A 16,644-nucleotide genomic window follows, 5' to 3' on the forward strand; every position below is an offset into this window, starting at 1 on the left:
CAAGCCTGGGCAGTGGGTCAAAAAGTCCAGCAGTTGACAAAAGAGAACAAAGTACAAAGTTCTGAAGTAAGTGCCACCGTGTTCACTGGAACAATAAGAATCTTCATGTACTAGGCCTCATGGAGAGTAAAATTGTGATCTGGCAATCTGGTTTCCCAAGCAGTCTGGGATCATTTTACTGACCCCAGAACCTAACTTATCGATCATCTGCTGTTATGGTGATTCAACTCTTCTCTATCACTGTTTCGTAGTTCCTGCCACACATTTTACCCTTGGTTCTGTATGTTATGTCCCCTGTCTGCTACATGGAATCCGCTCCAGTCATATCTTCTGTTGCCTAATGACATGTGATTACCTCCTTCATCTTGCAAATCTTTCACCATTGGCTCCCTTCTCACTCAATTATATTTCCAGTTTTCTGGCTCATATTCTGGAGCAAATGTGGTAGTCCAAACAAATTACCCATATACATGACTATATAGAATTTTTTTTTATGTTTATTTTTAAGAGGGAACATGAGTGGGGGAGGGGCAGATAGAGAGAGGGGACAGAGGATTCGAAGTGGGCTCTGTGCTGGTAGCAGTGCACTTGATGTGGGGCTCGAATGCACAAACCATGAGATCATGACCTGAGTCAAAGACGCTCAACCAACTGAGGCACCCAGACACCCAATGCCTATATAGCATTCTTTTTTTTTTTAATTTTTAAAATTTCATTTTTTTAATTTATACCCCAGTTAGTTAGCATATAGTGCAACAATGATTTCAGGAGTAGATTCCTTAGTGCCCCTTACCCATTTAGCCCATCCCCCCTCCCACAACCCCTCCAGTAACCCTCTGTTTGTTCTCCATATTTAAGAGTCTCTTATGTTTTGTCCCCTTCCCTGTTTTTATATTTTTTTGTATTTATATTATTTTTTATATATTATTGACAAATAAACATCCAAGTTAGTTAGCATATAGCACAATAATGATTTCAGGAGTAGAATCCAGTGATTCATCCCCTATGTATAACACCCAATGCTCATCCCAACAAGTGTCTTCCTTAATGCCCCTTGCCCATTTAGCCCATCTCCCCACCCTCAACCCCTCCAACAACCCTCTGTTTGTTCTCCATATTTAAGAGTCTCTTATGTTTTGTCCCCCTCCCTGTTTTTATTTTTGCTTCCTTCCCTTATGTTCATCTGTTTTATATCTTAAAGTCCTCATATGAGTGAAGTCATATGATATTTGTCTTTCTCTGACTGACTAATTTCACTTAGCATAATACCCTCCAGTTCCATCCATGTAGTTGCAAGTGGCAAGATTTCATTCTTTTTGATTGCTGAGTAATACTCCATTGTATATATGTACCACATCTTCTTTATCCATTCATCCATTGGTGGACATCTGGGCTCTTTCCATACTTTGGCTATTGTTGATAGTGCTGCTATAAACATGGGGGTGCATGTGTTCCTTCGAAACAGCACACCTGTATCCCATGGATGAATACCTAGTGTGGCAATTGCTGGGTCATAGGGTAGTTGTATTTTTAATTTTTTGAGGAACCTCCATACTGTTTTCCAGAGTGGCTGCTATATAATATTCTTAAAATCAATATCCATTGTCTACTCTCCAATCAATATCCATTGGCTACTCTCCAGATTACTGAAATTGAGTTAAGTGCACAGTCCTGTTCCAGTCAGCTCTGTGTATTTGTGGGGATGCCTGGAGGTGGGAATAGAGAGGGGGATGGAGCCTCTGATTCACTATAAACATGGTCACTGTACTTAAGTACTCACTAGTAGAGATTTGGCATTTTCCCTCTAAAGGGACTGTGGACATGGTAAAACACATTAATTAGCTGGTCTTATCTTTCTCTTCTGTTGTTTCAGATTGTAATGTCTCCATTGAATTCTTCTGATTACTACATATAGCAGTCATGAAAAACTAACTCCTATTAACTAACAAATCATAGTTCATAATTTAGTGTTTACTTATGTGGCAAGATTGTGTAGATTCAGGTTTTTGTCTGATGTCATAGTCCTTCTGTCTGAAGAGCTTCCTCTAACATTTCTTCAATTGTAGATATCCTGGCAATGAATTATTTCAGCTGTAGTTTTTTTTTTTTTTTAATATCTTTATTTAACATTCATTTTTTGAGTGGTATTTTCACTGGGTAAAGAGGTCTGGTATGATAGTTTTATTCTTTGGTACTTTCAAGATGTCGCTTTCTTGTCTTCTGGCTTGCACAGTTTCTGACTGCTGTAATTCTTATCTTTGTTTCTTAGTACATAGTTTATTTTTTTTTTCTGGATATCTTCAAGATTTTCTCTTTATTTTTGGTTTTTAGCAGTTATACTAGGTGTGTATGTGTGGGTGTGTTTAATTTATCCCACCTGGGGTTCTATGAACTTCTGGATCTGTGGCTTGATGTGTCTCTTAATTTTGGAAAATTTCTTGGTCATTATCTCTTCAAATATTTCTTCTCCCCTATTTTCTCTCTCCTCACTCTCTCTGACTTCAATTATTCATATATTGCGCCATTTGATATTGTCCAACAGTTTTTGGATGCACAGTTTTTTATTCACTTTTTTTTCTTTGTGTTTCAGTTTGGATAACTTTTTGACGTATGTTCAAATTTACTGAATTTTTTCCTCACCTGTGATAAGTCTATCTAAATAATTCATTTCTGGTATTGTTTTTTTTTTTTTTTTAATTTCTAGCACTTCAATTTGACTCTTTCTTGTGGTTTTAATTTTTACCAATATTCCCCATCTGCTCAAACATTTAAAAAAAAAAATGTCTGTTACTCTAAAGAGCTCCTCCCTACAGTTCTTTCCTACCCACGAAGTGGACTCTGTCGCAAAGAATTCTTCAAAGCTTAATGCACACATGGGTACCACCCAACACTTGCCTTTTGCTTCATTATCATGTTAGTCATAGTAACTAGGAAGATAAGTCTGATTCTGATTTCTTCAAGAGGCAGGAGGCCAGTTATCTAAGATAAGTTCGGAACTGGTGATACTAGAACTGGTGACCTTTTTTATCTTCTAGCTTTTAGCTTGCTCTTTTGCGCTACCCTGTTTCATGCTTACGACATGACACAGATAATATATAGGGACCTTCTGAGCACCAAGACAGACCTAGTCATCAATCATAGCATTCTCTCTGGCTGAGGCTAAGCATATATCAGAATCGTTTTTGTTTGTTTGTTTGTTTGTTTGTTTAACAGTGCTATAAGCTGTCATGACCAAATTATCAGATTTGACTTCTGAGATTAGTTCTGCTTATCATCTCTGTAGTATTGATTTATATTTGGACAATAGGACTACCAGGGAAACTTTAAAAATTTCATTTCATATTGTTGTTTTTTTAAGGTGCTCTCATATTTTTGAAATACACACTAACATATTCATGGATGAGATCATGTTGAACCATATGAGAGATAGTTGTAGACATTGTTACATTTTCTTCCTAAATACTTCAGCATGTATCTCATAAAAACAAGAGCCTTCATAGAGTTATAACACTTGGGAAATTTAAAATTAACGCAATTCTATTATCTAATATATTTAATATTATCACCTAATATGAGCCTTTATTCAAATTTCCCCAATTATCTCAATAATTTCTTTTATAGAATTTTTTAATCATCAAGAACCTATCAAGGACTACACATTGTCATTAATTATCTGTCTTTTTTATCTTCTTTAATCAAGAGCAGCTCGGTGTGCCGGGGTGGCTCAGTCGGTTAAGCGTCCAACTTTGGCTTAGGTCATGATCTCACAGTTCATGAGTTCGAGCCCTGTGTTGGGCTCTGTGCTGACAGCTCAGAGCCTGGAGCCTGCTTTGGATTCTGTGTCTCCCTCTCTCTCTCTGCCCCTCCCCCACTCATGCTCTATCTCTGTCTCTCTCAAAAATAAATAAACATTAAAAAAAATTAATCAAGAGCAGCTCTCCAGCCTTTTTCAGTCTTTCCTGACGTTGACATTTTTGGAGTCTAGCCAGGCATTTTGTAGAATGTTCTTCAGTTTGGGTTTATTTAATGGTTCCTTAAGATTAGAAAGAGGTCATGCAGTTTTGGCAGGACCACCATAGAAGTGATTTGTATCCTTCTCAGTGTGTCATATCAAGAGGCACCTGCTATCAGATTATGCAATTATTGTTCATATTAAGTTTGGTCAGTCAAGATTCATTGTAAAGTTGTGTTTTTATTTGTAACTTATACATATTCTGTTGGGCAATACTTTCAGATTGTATTAATATTCTTTTATACCCCAATTTTTTTACTGAATGGTTTTAGCACACTTTGATGATTCTTGGCTGAATCTATTATTCCTATGGTGATTCTAGAATGATGAGATTCTGTTTCTAGTGTCCCTTCCACACGCATTTGTTGGCATCCTTTTTTTTTCTTTTCCTCTCTTTTTAAAGATGGGTATAGAGTCATGTATTTAAAAAAAAAAATCAACATGTTATAGTTCTTTCAGTTATTTATTTATTTATTTATTTATTTATTTATTATTTTTAAGTTTATTTAAACTTAAAAAGAGAGAGAGACTGAGAAAGGCAGAGAGAGAGGGAGAGACAGAGAGAATCCCAAGCAAGCTCCGCACTGTCAGCACGGCGCCTGATGTGGGGCTTCAACCAATGAACCATGAGATCATGACCTGAGCCAAAACCAAGAATCAAACACTTAACTGACTGAACCACCCAGGTGCCCCGTTTTTTCGGTTATTATTTTTTCTGGCTCCTTTATTTATTTATTTTATTTATTTTGCATTTCCCTATCAGCCTTTGAGCATGCTGTTATGTTCTGAAAAAGGAGTATGTTACAGGTTCCCTTGTATCTTCCCTGACCTAGCCCTGGAATCAGCCATTTTTTCCATGTGACCTGCTTCCTTCTCTTGCACTCTGGTGTTTAGACACTAAGATCAGGGTACAAAAGTGTACTCCTTGCTACAAAGGGTCATGGCTTCTAGGATCTTTCAATGGACAAAACTAGGAAAGTGTACTTTTAAAAATCAAGAATTTGTAAGTGATACCTCTAATTCCTTTTTTTTTTTTTTAAATGCTTATTACTTATTTTGAGAAAGCAAGAGAGAGAGCGTTCACTCAGGCACATGAGCAGAAGGAGAGAGAAAATCCTCACTGTCAACACAGAGCCCAAGGTGGGACTCGATTTCACAAATTGCAAGACGATGACCTCAGCTGAAATCAAGAGTCAGATGCTTAACCTACTGAGCCGCCCAAGCGCCCCATAATTCCTTAATCCAATGCTATAGGGTTTGCTTCTTTTCTCCCTGTTCCATATCTTAAGCAAAAATCTCCCCTAGTGGGGAAAACTGGTTCCCAATATCAATATATTTATTTATTTGAAATTCTAAATACACACAAATCTGTTTTCAGAATTACTAGATCAATACCACTGTCAACAACGAACCTTCCAAAGATGCTTCAAGATTTTCTTGGATTTCTTTCCTTAGACCATCCCCTGATGATGGAAAATTAGAGTTTTGCATTAAAAAATTACTTGGAATAGTTCTTTTTCTTCTTTCAAGTGGTCATGTTATTGATGTGATCATACTTATAATGATTTGTTTCTGTCTCTGTTCAGTTTAGAGTCAATCCAACCTGTGGATTTAATTTTATATTTTGGAAATGAAAACATTTACATGGCTCAAAAGTCAAAATTCTGTAAAAATATTATCAGAAAATATGATTAAGGTAGTCCATTCCCTTCCCTATATTTCCCACTCATTCTCATCTTTTACCTTTAGGTAACCAATTCTACCAGTTTCTGGTTTATCTTTCCTGTGTTTCATTTTGCATAAATAAGCACATATTTTTCCGCCAGCTCTATTGAGATTCACTTGACATATAACATGTTTTCTTATTCACTTTCTTACAGAAGGCAGCATACTATATATACTTTTCATTTTTTACATTGCTTTTATTCATTTATGCAAAAAAGATTTTAATTTCTATTTTCTCTTATTATGGTTCTGACAAATCAGTTTTGGCTGAAGAGAAATGTCCTGTTGGCGCAAAGCCCCAAATTTCAAGGAATTTCCCAACGACTGACCAAACATTTCCTATTCTGGGGTACCAATGAGGTGCCTGATGACACCTATGATAGAAAGAAAGAGAAACAGAAAAGAACGGCAGGGAGAGTAGTGGGGGAGAAGTTAGAAAAATTAACCTTGAGAAAGCATTTATTTCACATTTATTGAAACTTCCACTAGATGGCAGTAACATCCCAGGAATAAGGTTGGTAAGGGTTCTGGGAAAGGGATAAATGAACCTATTTGGAAGGAGCATGTCTAAGTACAATCTTTCTTTCCTGGAGAATCTTTTAAATGGATTTACTCTTCATATCATACCAATGTAACTTTTAAAATCTAATTCTCAACACTGTTTATCCCTCAGTAATCTAATATTATTCTGGAAAAAAAAAACAGAAAAAACAAAAAACAGACTCTGACCCTGAATCAATCTATATAGATGATCTCAAATCAGATAAGATGCTACAAACAGCAAATATTAAAAGTAATTTTAGGATCAGTAAAAGGTGCTTTTAAATCTAAAATTAATTAAGCTTTCTTCATTAAAAGTAGCCTAATTTTCTTACTCTTAGTTCCTTTTGTTTGATCCTGATTTTAAAAACAAGTAAAAAAACCAGACAAAATTGAAAAGTAAATTAAATAGCAAGATTTTTTCTAACTCAGATTAGGAACTGGCAGCCAGTTTTGGAAATTATAGAGGTAACACCATACCCTTGATTAATTCAGCAGATCTTGCAAAAAGTACTATTTAATATCAGTCATGGCCTTTCATGGTTGAGATAGAGAAACTAAGTATCTTCTATCTGCAGGCTCCTCCCAGCAGCAAGGTGGGTCTATAATTAGTCTTACTGCCAAGAGCCATATTGGTGGGGGCGGTGGGAAGAAACTTGGAACTTGAAAGCCAGGTGCTATGCAGCAGGATTCTCTACTCTTCATCATGTTCTTTTGCTCCCTCCCACTTTCTTTTTTTTCTTTTAATTTTTTTTGTTAACGTTTATTCATTTTTGAGAGACAGAGAGAAAAGAGCGTGAGCGGGGAGGGGCAGAGAGAGAGGGAGACAGAATCCAAAGCAGGCTCCAGGCTCTGAGCAGTCAGCACAGAGCCCGATGTGGGACTCAAACTCATGAACCAAGAGATCATGACCTGAGTGGAAGTTGGACACTCAACCGGACTGAGCCACCCCTGCGTCTCTGGTCCCCACTTTCTAGCTGGCTGTTGAGGCACACGAGCGGATTAATGATGGCACCAAGCTGGGCTGCAGTGTGAGGGATCCTAATTTCAGGGAGTGGCAATACAATATCCAGAAGTGATTTAACAAGGCTAAGCACAATGTTTACTAGCTTAATATGATACGAAATGAACTGTTTTCATAGGTGTAGAGCAAAGGACTGATGGCATCAACTGGGACTTGTCAGGCAGGGCTTCCAGGAGGTGGCGAGCTTTGAAAAAGTGATGAAGAAAATAGTATGAAGAAATAGTTGGTGGTTGGGGAAAGGCAGACAGAGTGGATAGGAGGAAATATGTAAGAACATATGGATAATTGCAAATCATGCCATTTATAACATAGCATTCTCCTGTGACTAAATGAAGGAAAACATGACTTAAGTCTGAATGCAAAATTCTATTGTGTTCACTGGAATTGAGAATCTTTCACTTCTCTTACCCTCCTTTGTCTTTGTACTAGCAACATCATACTATAGGCATAGGCTTTCCTACTAGCTTTATAAGTAATTAATCCACTACCTTTACTGTATATTTACCTTTACCAGTAAGATTTGTACTTTCATATGTTTTCTTGTTACCAGTTAGCACCTTTCCTTTTCAGTTTAAAGAAGTTCCTTGAAAACTTCTTCTAAGGCCAGTTTAGTGGTGAACTCCTTTAGCTTTTGTTTGTCCGGAAAAATCTTCATCTCTCCTTCAGGTCTGAATAACTTGCTGGATAGAGTATTCTTGGTAGGAAGTTGTTTGTTTGTTTGTTTGTTTTTTAACACTTTGAATATATTGTGCTCCCCCCACCCCTGCTTGCCTATAAAGTTTCTGCCGAAAAATCTGCTAATAGTCCTTTAGGGGCTTCCTTGTACGTAACAAGTTGTTTTCTCCTGCTGCTTTTAAGGCAGCAAGATGTGTGCAAAAAGCTCCCCTCAAGGAAATACTGGCACGCTGGAGCAACAGAGGGAGAGCATGCTCACTGGCTGGAGTGAGGCAGGGGGAAAGCATCTAGGCCATGCAGGTGGGAAAAGAGAGGGGGAGGGAAGAAAGGGAAAAAAAGCCTAGCGTTAAAAAAAAAAAAAAAAAAAAAAAAAAAAGATGGCGCCCATTGGCTAGAGCAAGGCAGGGGTGGAGCATGAGCCAACCAGCTGGACCCTAGATGCTGCTAAATGAGATGCTTGTCCCTCAGGCCTTTGAAAGCACGTGAGCCTCATTAGTTCTCAGCGACTGCGCTGAGCCCCTGAGCCCGGGGCAGGTGAGTCAGTGGGTGTGGCTATTTAAGAGCATTTCTGAAACCTTGCTGGTTTCCTGGGTTCAAGTCCTGCTCCTGTTCACAGCTCGACGTTTCAAGGGCTTGCCTCTCAGTGCAGGTCTTAAAAGTTGGGGTGCCTGATGTACAATTCAAACCCTTCACTCAAGAGAGAAGCTCCAAGTTTTGAGTTCCCTCCTGATTGTGCCTCAAGCCACCTGGGGTGGAGTTCATGGGGAGATTCTGTTCAGCCTCTACTACCTGCTTTGCTATGGGACGTGAAGAGATCACTCAGACAAGTTGTAGGTTTTCTTCAGAGGAAGTTATTCCCTATGTGGCTGCACATCCAGTGTAACTAGGGGAGAAGGTAAGTACAGGATCCTCCAACGCCGCCATCTTGGCCTGAAACCTTTCTCTCAAAGTTTTCACCTACTTCACTCTCCCTGATCGGATTTGAGAACCATGGCCCAACATCATGGCAGTAAGATCTTGGAGAGTCTGGAAACTTTATCTTTTCCCCAAGTTTGTTCTCTTTTGTTTTCCTTCTTTGTAGTAATCATTGGTTAACAACCCTTAAAAGGGAAATGGCTGATGTGCTTATCTACAGGGACAGGAAGAAGAAAAGGAGGTGGTTCCCCTTGCTACAGCTGGTCTTGGGAAGGAGGGCAGAACCACAAGGGCTGGGGTAGGTGGAGGCAGCTTAAAAAAAAAGTGAAATAGGAACAGAATGAAGTGGGCCCAGGGAGCAGGTGTGGGCCGAGAGTAATTCAGGGCTCACAGATACTAGTGGGGATATCTGTCCCACAGGTCCTGCCAGGGCAGAGTTCTAGAAGGTGCCTGTGGCTTTTTGCTCTTTGGAGGACAGTCTAATAATTGTCTGAGAGAGGTCAGTATTTCTGTAAAGCATTCTCAGTACTTCCCGAAGCTGCCTGCAGGTTAGAATCACCTCAGGAACTACAAATAGTATAGAACCCCTCACCCCCTCAGTCTCACCCTAGAACTACAGAATCAGAATCTGCAGGAGTGGGCCCCAAATGTCTCTACCTCTTGAAAAGTGCCCTTGTTGATTCTCTTGGAATTTATTCAGGTGGATATTTAGGAACCACTGCTCTAAACATAGTAAAACTTAGGTGTAAATTTCCCCCAGAGAGCAGGGTGCTATTTCACTCCATGTGTATTTGAGATTTAGTAATTAGAACAAATGAAATCATGTTATGCCTTTAACACATGATAAATATTGATCTACTGTGGTAAATAACATTTACTGCATAATGACATTTATAACACTTTTAAATCTTCCCACATGATTTCTTATCTACATCCTCATAACTACTCCATGAGGTAACCAACCAAGGAATATTTAATGAGTTCCTAGTGTTGATCAGGAACAGTGCTGGTTAGACAGGAAAATGATTATTGCTCCCCCATTACCCATTAGGAAATGAATTGTAAGGGACTTAACTAATGTCCTAAGGGCAATGGTTACAAGAGTCAGGAGTCAGGACCTGCAGTGACCCAGCCTGGCTCCTCAGATACTAGGCTCTGCTGCTTGGAGACTTGTGTGTTCACCTTGCTCTAGTGTTGCCATGGTTACCCTGCAGGCTCTCCTAGAGTTCAGTTAGGAGTCAGTGTATTCATTTTTGTTACCCTTTTGTTCTCCTTCCATTGCATTCAAAATGCTAATTACACAGGAAGAACCCAAACTAATTTTTCCAACCAGCTTGCCTCATTTTCCTTCTAGGCTTTTAGAATGAGTGATCTGTAACAACTGACTGCAGCCTCAACTTTCTCAGTCTTTATAGTCTTTTTTCCTTTTCACCCAAATAACTCCAAGTTAGATCACACAAATCCCCTGCACAGTTTTTTTTTTTTTAAATGTTTGTTTATTTTGAGAGACACAGAGAGAAAGAGAGTGTTAGCACCCACCTACCCAAGTAGAGGAGGGGCAGAGAGAGGGAGAGAATCCCAAGCAGCCTCTGTGCTGTCAGTGTGGAGCCTGACTCAGGGTTCAATATCTCGAACTTTGAGATCATGACCTGAGCCAAAATCAAGAGTCAGACTGAGCCACCCAGGCACCCCCGACTCCCACTGCACACTTAATCAGAGTCTTATTTTCTTCATGCTCTTCTTTTCCCCATGGCTGCCCTTTTCTTGTCTTCCACACCAGCTGGTCTTTCTTCAGCTCTCCCTTTTCCTTCCTGTTCTTTCAGTTGTTTCTACTTACCTTACTCAATTCTACTCTAGACACACGGAATCCTACATTCTTTCAATGCAGAATTCTCCTCACTTGGCCACCCTAATTAAAAAGGCTGTGTAAGCTCGTTAAAACCTGTGCTATTATGTCTAAATTGTAACTCTTTTTGACCTTTAATACCCTCAAATGTGATCCTTTTATTCACCAAACTGGGGTTTGCAACAGACTCAAGTAACTTTCACACACCTCCCAGACAAATAGATTTGATACTTTTTACCAAGACACCCACTTTAGGTAGGAGCTCCTTCTGGGTGACCTCACGGAGTAGCAAACTTACGTCCTGAAAGCAGTGTGGAGTTGAGATAAAGCATAGCCTTTGGTCTCAGACACTGGTTTAAATCTTTCCTCTCTTGACAAGTTGTGTTCCATGGGGAGAGCTACTAACCTCCTTTTTCTCATCTTCAAAAGGAGGACATCATCTCTTTTGCAAGTTTATGGTGGAGATCTGAGATAATTTATGTAATGTAACTGGTGTAATGACTAGCCCATAGTGGACACAGACTAAGGCTGGCTGCTACAGTGTTACATATCACTACTAGGACACTAACAGCAGCCAGCAATCATTCCTCTCTCCTGAGTCCCTTCCTGGACCAAGTAGCATTTGGTAATTTTTTTCATGTTTTCCATTTGCATTGTTTTAACGTGTATACAATTTTGCTTTGTTTGTGAAATTTAAAAAGATTTCAGTACATATTTGTGAATAAATCACGCTTTCAAGTTGACTATGTTTTAAATGCTCTTACTGGCTTTTCATTGGAGTCTAGGACCGTTCAGTACATTATAGTGGGTGACTCAACAAAACTGTCTTTACATTGACAACTCCTAGTATTTTTCTCCACACTGTCTCAGGTCTTAAATTTATTTGAGGTACTTTGAGGGTCTTAGTAGCTGTCTTTAGGTTCCCACACTCAGACCCAGAGCTCTGTTGGTATGAAAAGGGGCCAGGCTGGGAAGAGCCTACATAAGATACAGCCTGTGAAGGGGCCTCACATGGGGTAAAATCCAGCTGCAGTGACTGGGAGGGTGGAACTGGAAGGAAGAGAATCAACATGATTCAGAAGCCTGAGGACGTTCAGGGACTGACTTCTGTCCCTCAAAGGGGAGGAATTCCCTGGTATTTGCTGGTAAGAGCAAGGTGGAGGGCCACAGAACCCCCCCCCCCCCCCCTTCTTCAATGGGCATGTTCTAGGCAAAGATTTGCACAAAAGGCTGAATGTGGAAGAGAAAGTTACCTGGCTTCTGGGATACTGGGAGGTCAGGACCCAAAGCGCCAACTTTCTGATCATGTGGTTCACTCTACTGGCAACCAGCCTCCAACGTTAAGTGCTTTCCAAAAGTTGCCTCATACGGCTCTTCTATTTCTCTCTCCACTTTGGAAATTCCAAGAGTTTTAGAAGTTCTAGGCTAGGAATGGGGATGAAGACCAAAGAAATTTTTTTTTTTTATTATAAATCACAATCTTGCAGTGCAAAATTTATTGAGCACCAACAATATGCTAGGCATTGTGCTAGGCACTCGGGAGAAAACCACAACTGAGACATAGGCAGTCTCTGTTTTCAGAAAGCTTAGGGTTTTAAGGAGAAGACAGCATTAAAGAAAAAAACTACAGGCAATTAATAGTTAAAAGTGTACAGGATGCTGCAGAAATGTAAGAGCCTCGAAGCTTGGTGCCAGTAAGACAAAGGGGTGCAGAATCAGAAAAGGACTAGATCGGTCTTCAGATCTTGTAGGTAGGGGCCACGTTGAAGAGCCTGTGGGCATAGGAGGCTGGTAAAGCAGCCCTGGACAGTGAGAACTTGGTTTTATGTTTCTAGGTACTCTCAGAACCCCTGTGGGATAATCTCTCTACTCTTGTGTTCTCTTTATGATGCTACCTACTGTGCTTGTCCAGGTTTAATTTCTGTCTATCAAACAGAAAACATCCTGCTGTGCAGATAAACTCCAGGACTCAAGATAAAATGTGATTTCAAACAAAAAAAACCCTTTATTTAGAACATAGTCAATTAATGACATTACTTCCCCTAATATGTGTAGTCTATGATAATCGGTGAGTTATCTCAAATATGAATTTGAGGTTTTGTAAGAAGATGGCTAACAATGAGAATGACCTAGTACTTGAACTATTAATTCAGTCTGTTATATCAGAGTCACTCCAAGTCCTCTATAGAATGGACACATTTAACTACCTTATTTATTCACACAATTTCTCCCATACCAGCAATGGAGTCCTGTTGGTGTGTACTTTGGCTCTGAAAAAAAGGAAAGAATTTACAATGCAGGCAGTCTTCCTAGATGGTAGTATGAGGTGGTATAAAAGAGCAGCAAAAGGAGAAAAGGATAAATAAAAAGTGGTTAGAGAGTGGTGTTTTTATTAAAATTGTTTTTTTTCTAATTTCTGGTTTGAAACTGGGATGTTTGCGGGGCGCCTGGGTGGCTCAGTCGGTTGAGCGTCCGACTTCAGCTCGGGTTGCGATCTCACGGTTCGTGAGTTCGAGCCCCGCGTCAGGCTCTGGGCTGATGGCTCAGAGCCTGGAGCCTGTTTCCGATTCTGTGTCTCCCTCTCTCTCTGCCCCTCCCCCATTCATGCTCTGTCTCTCTCTGTCTCAAAAATAAATAAACATTAAAAAAAATTAAAAAGAAAAAAGAAACTGGGATGTTTGCAATCAGTGAAATTGGGTCGACTTTACAAGATACCCTTCTATTTGATAGTTCATTCTTGGCATTGTGCCTTCAATTCCAGTATCTGCCACCAGGTGGGCGGTGGTACCTTTTAGGGTGTCCAGGTGTAGTTAACTGATTGACGAGTATATTTCATTCAGTTTTAGATGTATCGATATTTAGACTAGTGCTGCCCTGTCTCTTGCTAACCGTATTTTTGTTGTGTCTCTGATCATTTCTGTATATTCCCAGCAATGGAAGGATTGAGTCCCAAGGTATGCTCATGTGTGAAGTGTTTGATACAGTACCAGACTGAGCTCCAGGAAGCTTATGCCAGTCCACTCTATGTCCACCAGTGTATGAGAGAGACTGTCCGAGTGTGGCTTCAGATTGCGGAAGGATGAAAATGTGATAGATTCTCTCAGCCAGCTCCTAGAGTGGCATGGAGATGATCATTGCTGTTGGCAGGCTGTGCTCACAGCTTACACCAACATGTTGTTAACTGAGTTGATCAGTAGGACTTTGGTGAAAGAGTAGCTGAGTGGAAAGTCTTGAAATCTTGTCACCAGGTATGGTAGTTAGGAGGCCTGGGTTCTGGAATTAAGAAATGTTGGATTCTGTCCACTCCCCTCTCTGTCACTTCTGTCTAACATGATGCTCCTCCCCCTCTCACCCTGCAAATGGCTATAAGGGTCTGTGTGTCACTTCCCAAGAGAAGCATGGTAAGTATTATTAATGAGAGAGAGAAGCAGATGCCTTACGGTGAAGAAGGACATCAATGAGACCATTCTTGTGCCCCAGTTATGCATTTCCTGGCAATATGCATTGTTGCTGTCAGAAACAGTGATTCAGATCTTATCCCAAGGTCACATTCAATCTGAGGAGCTTCCAATAAATGCGGGAAAATGCGGCTGGTAGTTAATCAAGATGTTTAAATGTCACTCAGTGATTGATTACTTGTGAGTCATGATGATGCATTATGATGCCCAGCATTCAAAGGACACGGTGACTCTCCACAGCCAGCACTGCACAGAAAGATAGATGCATAACTTGTGATCCCTTGGGATTAGTCTTCCCAGAAAGTTCTGGCTAAAATAGGGAATCTAGGCACCTCCCCCCAATTTTTTTTTTTTTAAAGAAAAATGTACTCACTGATTGGTGAGAGCCAGGGATTTGGGACATTGCACTTGTGTAGCCCATTGGCTGTCCCATGATAGGTCATTACTTGATGAATGAAACCTAATGAGAGAAGGAATGGAAAAGTTCTCATGGAAAGATTGACATCATATCAGTGCTAACATGCTGCTTGATTCTGTGGCTGTCCTAAGTATGAGGAGCCTCTTGCACAGTGCTTCATGCAGAGGAGGCATCAATATTACAAGTGCTCCAGTAAAGTAGGAACAAAAGCTGTGGGGATGCAGAATTCAGAACCCCAACAAGAGGGTTTTTGTTGGTCCTTCGGGGGCTAATTCCTGGGCTGAAAAGAAGTACTCTTATTTCTTCTGTCCAGTGTTTCAATTACAATAATAAAATATTTACTGAATACTTTACATGTACTAGGCACAGATTATTTTATTTGATTCTTACAGCTTGATGAGGTAGGTTCTGTATTACTACCCCATTTTATAGACATGGAAACTGAGCCACATAGGGAACTTATCCAGTGGTATTCAACTACAAGGTGGCACAGCTGGGCTTCACCTATAGCCAAGCCTGCCTCCAGAGTCCCTATTCTCAGAGTCATGCGACATGGCCTCTTCAGACACGCAGGCCTGTTCTGTGTTCTCAGTACCATGTCACAAGGATAATTCACCCGAATGAGACATCTGGTCACTTTCAAAAAAGAGAGCGGGAGGAAGTGAACTCATTTCTACTTACCAATTAGGCACTACTCATTTAGCAAAGGAAACAATTAGGATGAAGTATCTTAATCATGGAAAAATCAAACAGCCCTTCCAAACCAACATTTAAGCCACATTTGTTCCAGCCTGGCTTTATCCCCATATGGGTGGTAGATGGATTGGCCTTTTCATTTTTCTCCTGGACATTTTGACATTTTATAGACATACAGAATGCATTTGTGAAGTACTTAGAATTTGAAGTTTCTGCATAGCACTCCTCCCTTTATTCCTTGCCATGATAAACATGCCCAGATAGTAAGTTCACAGAAGGTTGTGAGCTTTGAAGTCTTTGAAAATTATATGACAATGTTGTATATGTAATCATGGATGAGAGCAAGCCAATATCTCCTCAAGTGCCAGACACACGGCCCCTATAAATACTCTGCTAAGAGCAGAGAGTGGTGGTCCTGTTTACTTAAACTCTGGGATGGAATGGGCATGGTTAGCATCACAGTAATTGACACAATTAGGAGATCCAAACAGATTTGCTGCTACTTGTTGTGTGTAGTTAAATTCTGTGCTTCTATCAATAATTCAGAAGAAGAAAGTCTCTAGACTCAAGGTTGGATTAAAAAAAAAAGCCGCTTCATCTTTCTTTGAGATGTACATGAGAGAATTTTTTAATGTCTGGGAACTGTACAGTTTAATCATGAGGAGATAAGGGTTTATCAGTGAGAATTTGCCCTTTTTTAGAGGCCCTTTGAAGTTACATCTGTGTTCCCTTAACTGGACCAAAAATTTCCCAGTAGATTACAATAGGAGCTTAGGACATTTCTCTTTGTGGTGCTCTGCTCCAATGGCATCAGTATTTAGTTACAGTCTTATTTATGTCAAGTTTCAATTATGATGACTTATGAAAATGTCTAGGAGATGTACTCCATTGTTTAGCAGAAGTATCTGCTTACTGTGTTGCTGGATGAAGTCCCATGCAGAATTCTTGCACTTGGATATTCAATCGGTCTGCTTCCCACACTTTGGTAAAATTATGCAAGTTGTGACCAGATTGTTTTAAATTTGAAAGAATGTGTAGGAGCTTAGATACATGTACACTGAAAGGTTACCCAAAGCAATCTTGATGGACAGAAATGATGTGTCAAATGGTCTAGGTGTTCAAGCAATTCCCACAAATCACAATGAAAATGATTCATGGAAACAGTTAAAATTAACGGTTCTCTGAAGTGTGATAACATCAAGTGCTGGTGGAGTGATTAAAGATTGATACCGATAGGAAAAGAATCTTTAGATAGACTAGATAGAAAGTAATATCCAAATGATGAAGTCTACAGGACCTCCTTGATCGACCTACAAGTTGAGACTTTGTCACACT

This window comes from Leopardus geoffroyi, chromosome B3, assembly GCF_018350155.1.
Source record: "Leopardus geoffroyi isolate Oge1 chromosome B3, O.geoffroyi_Oge1_pat1.0, whole genome shotgun sequence".
Lineage (NCBI taxonomy): Eukaryota > Metazoa > Chordata > Mammalia > Carnivora > Felidae > Leopardus > Leopardus geoffroyi.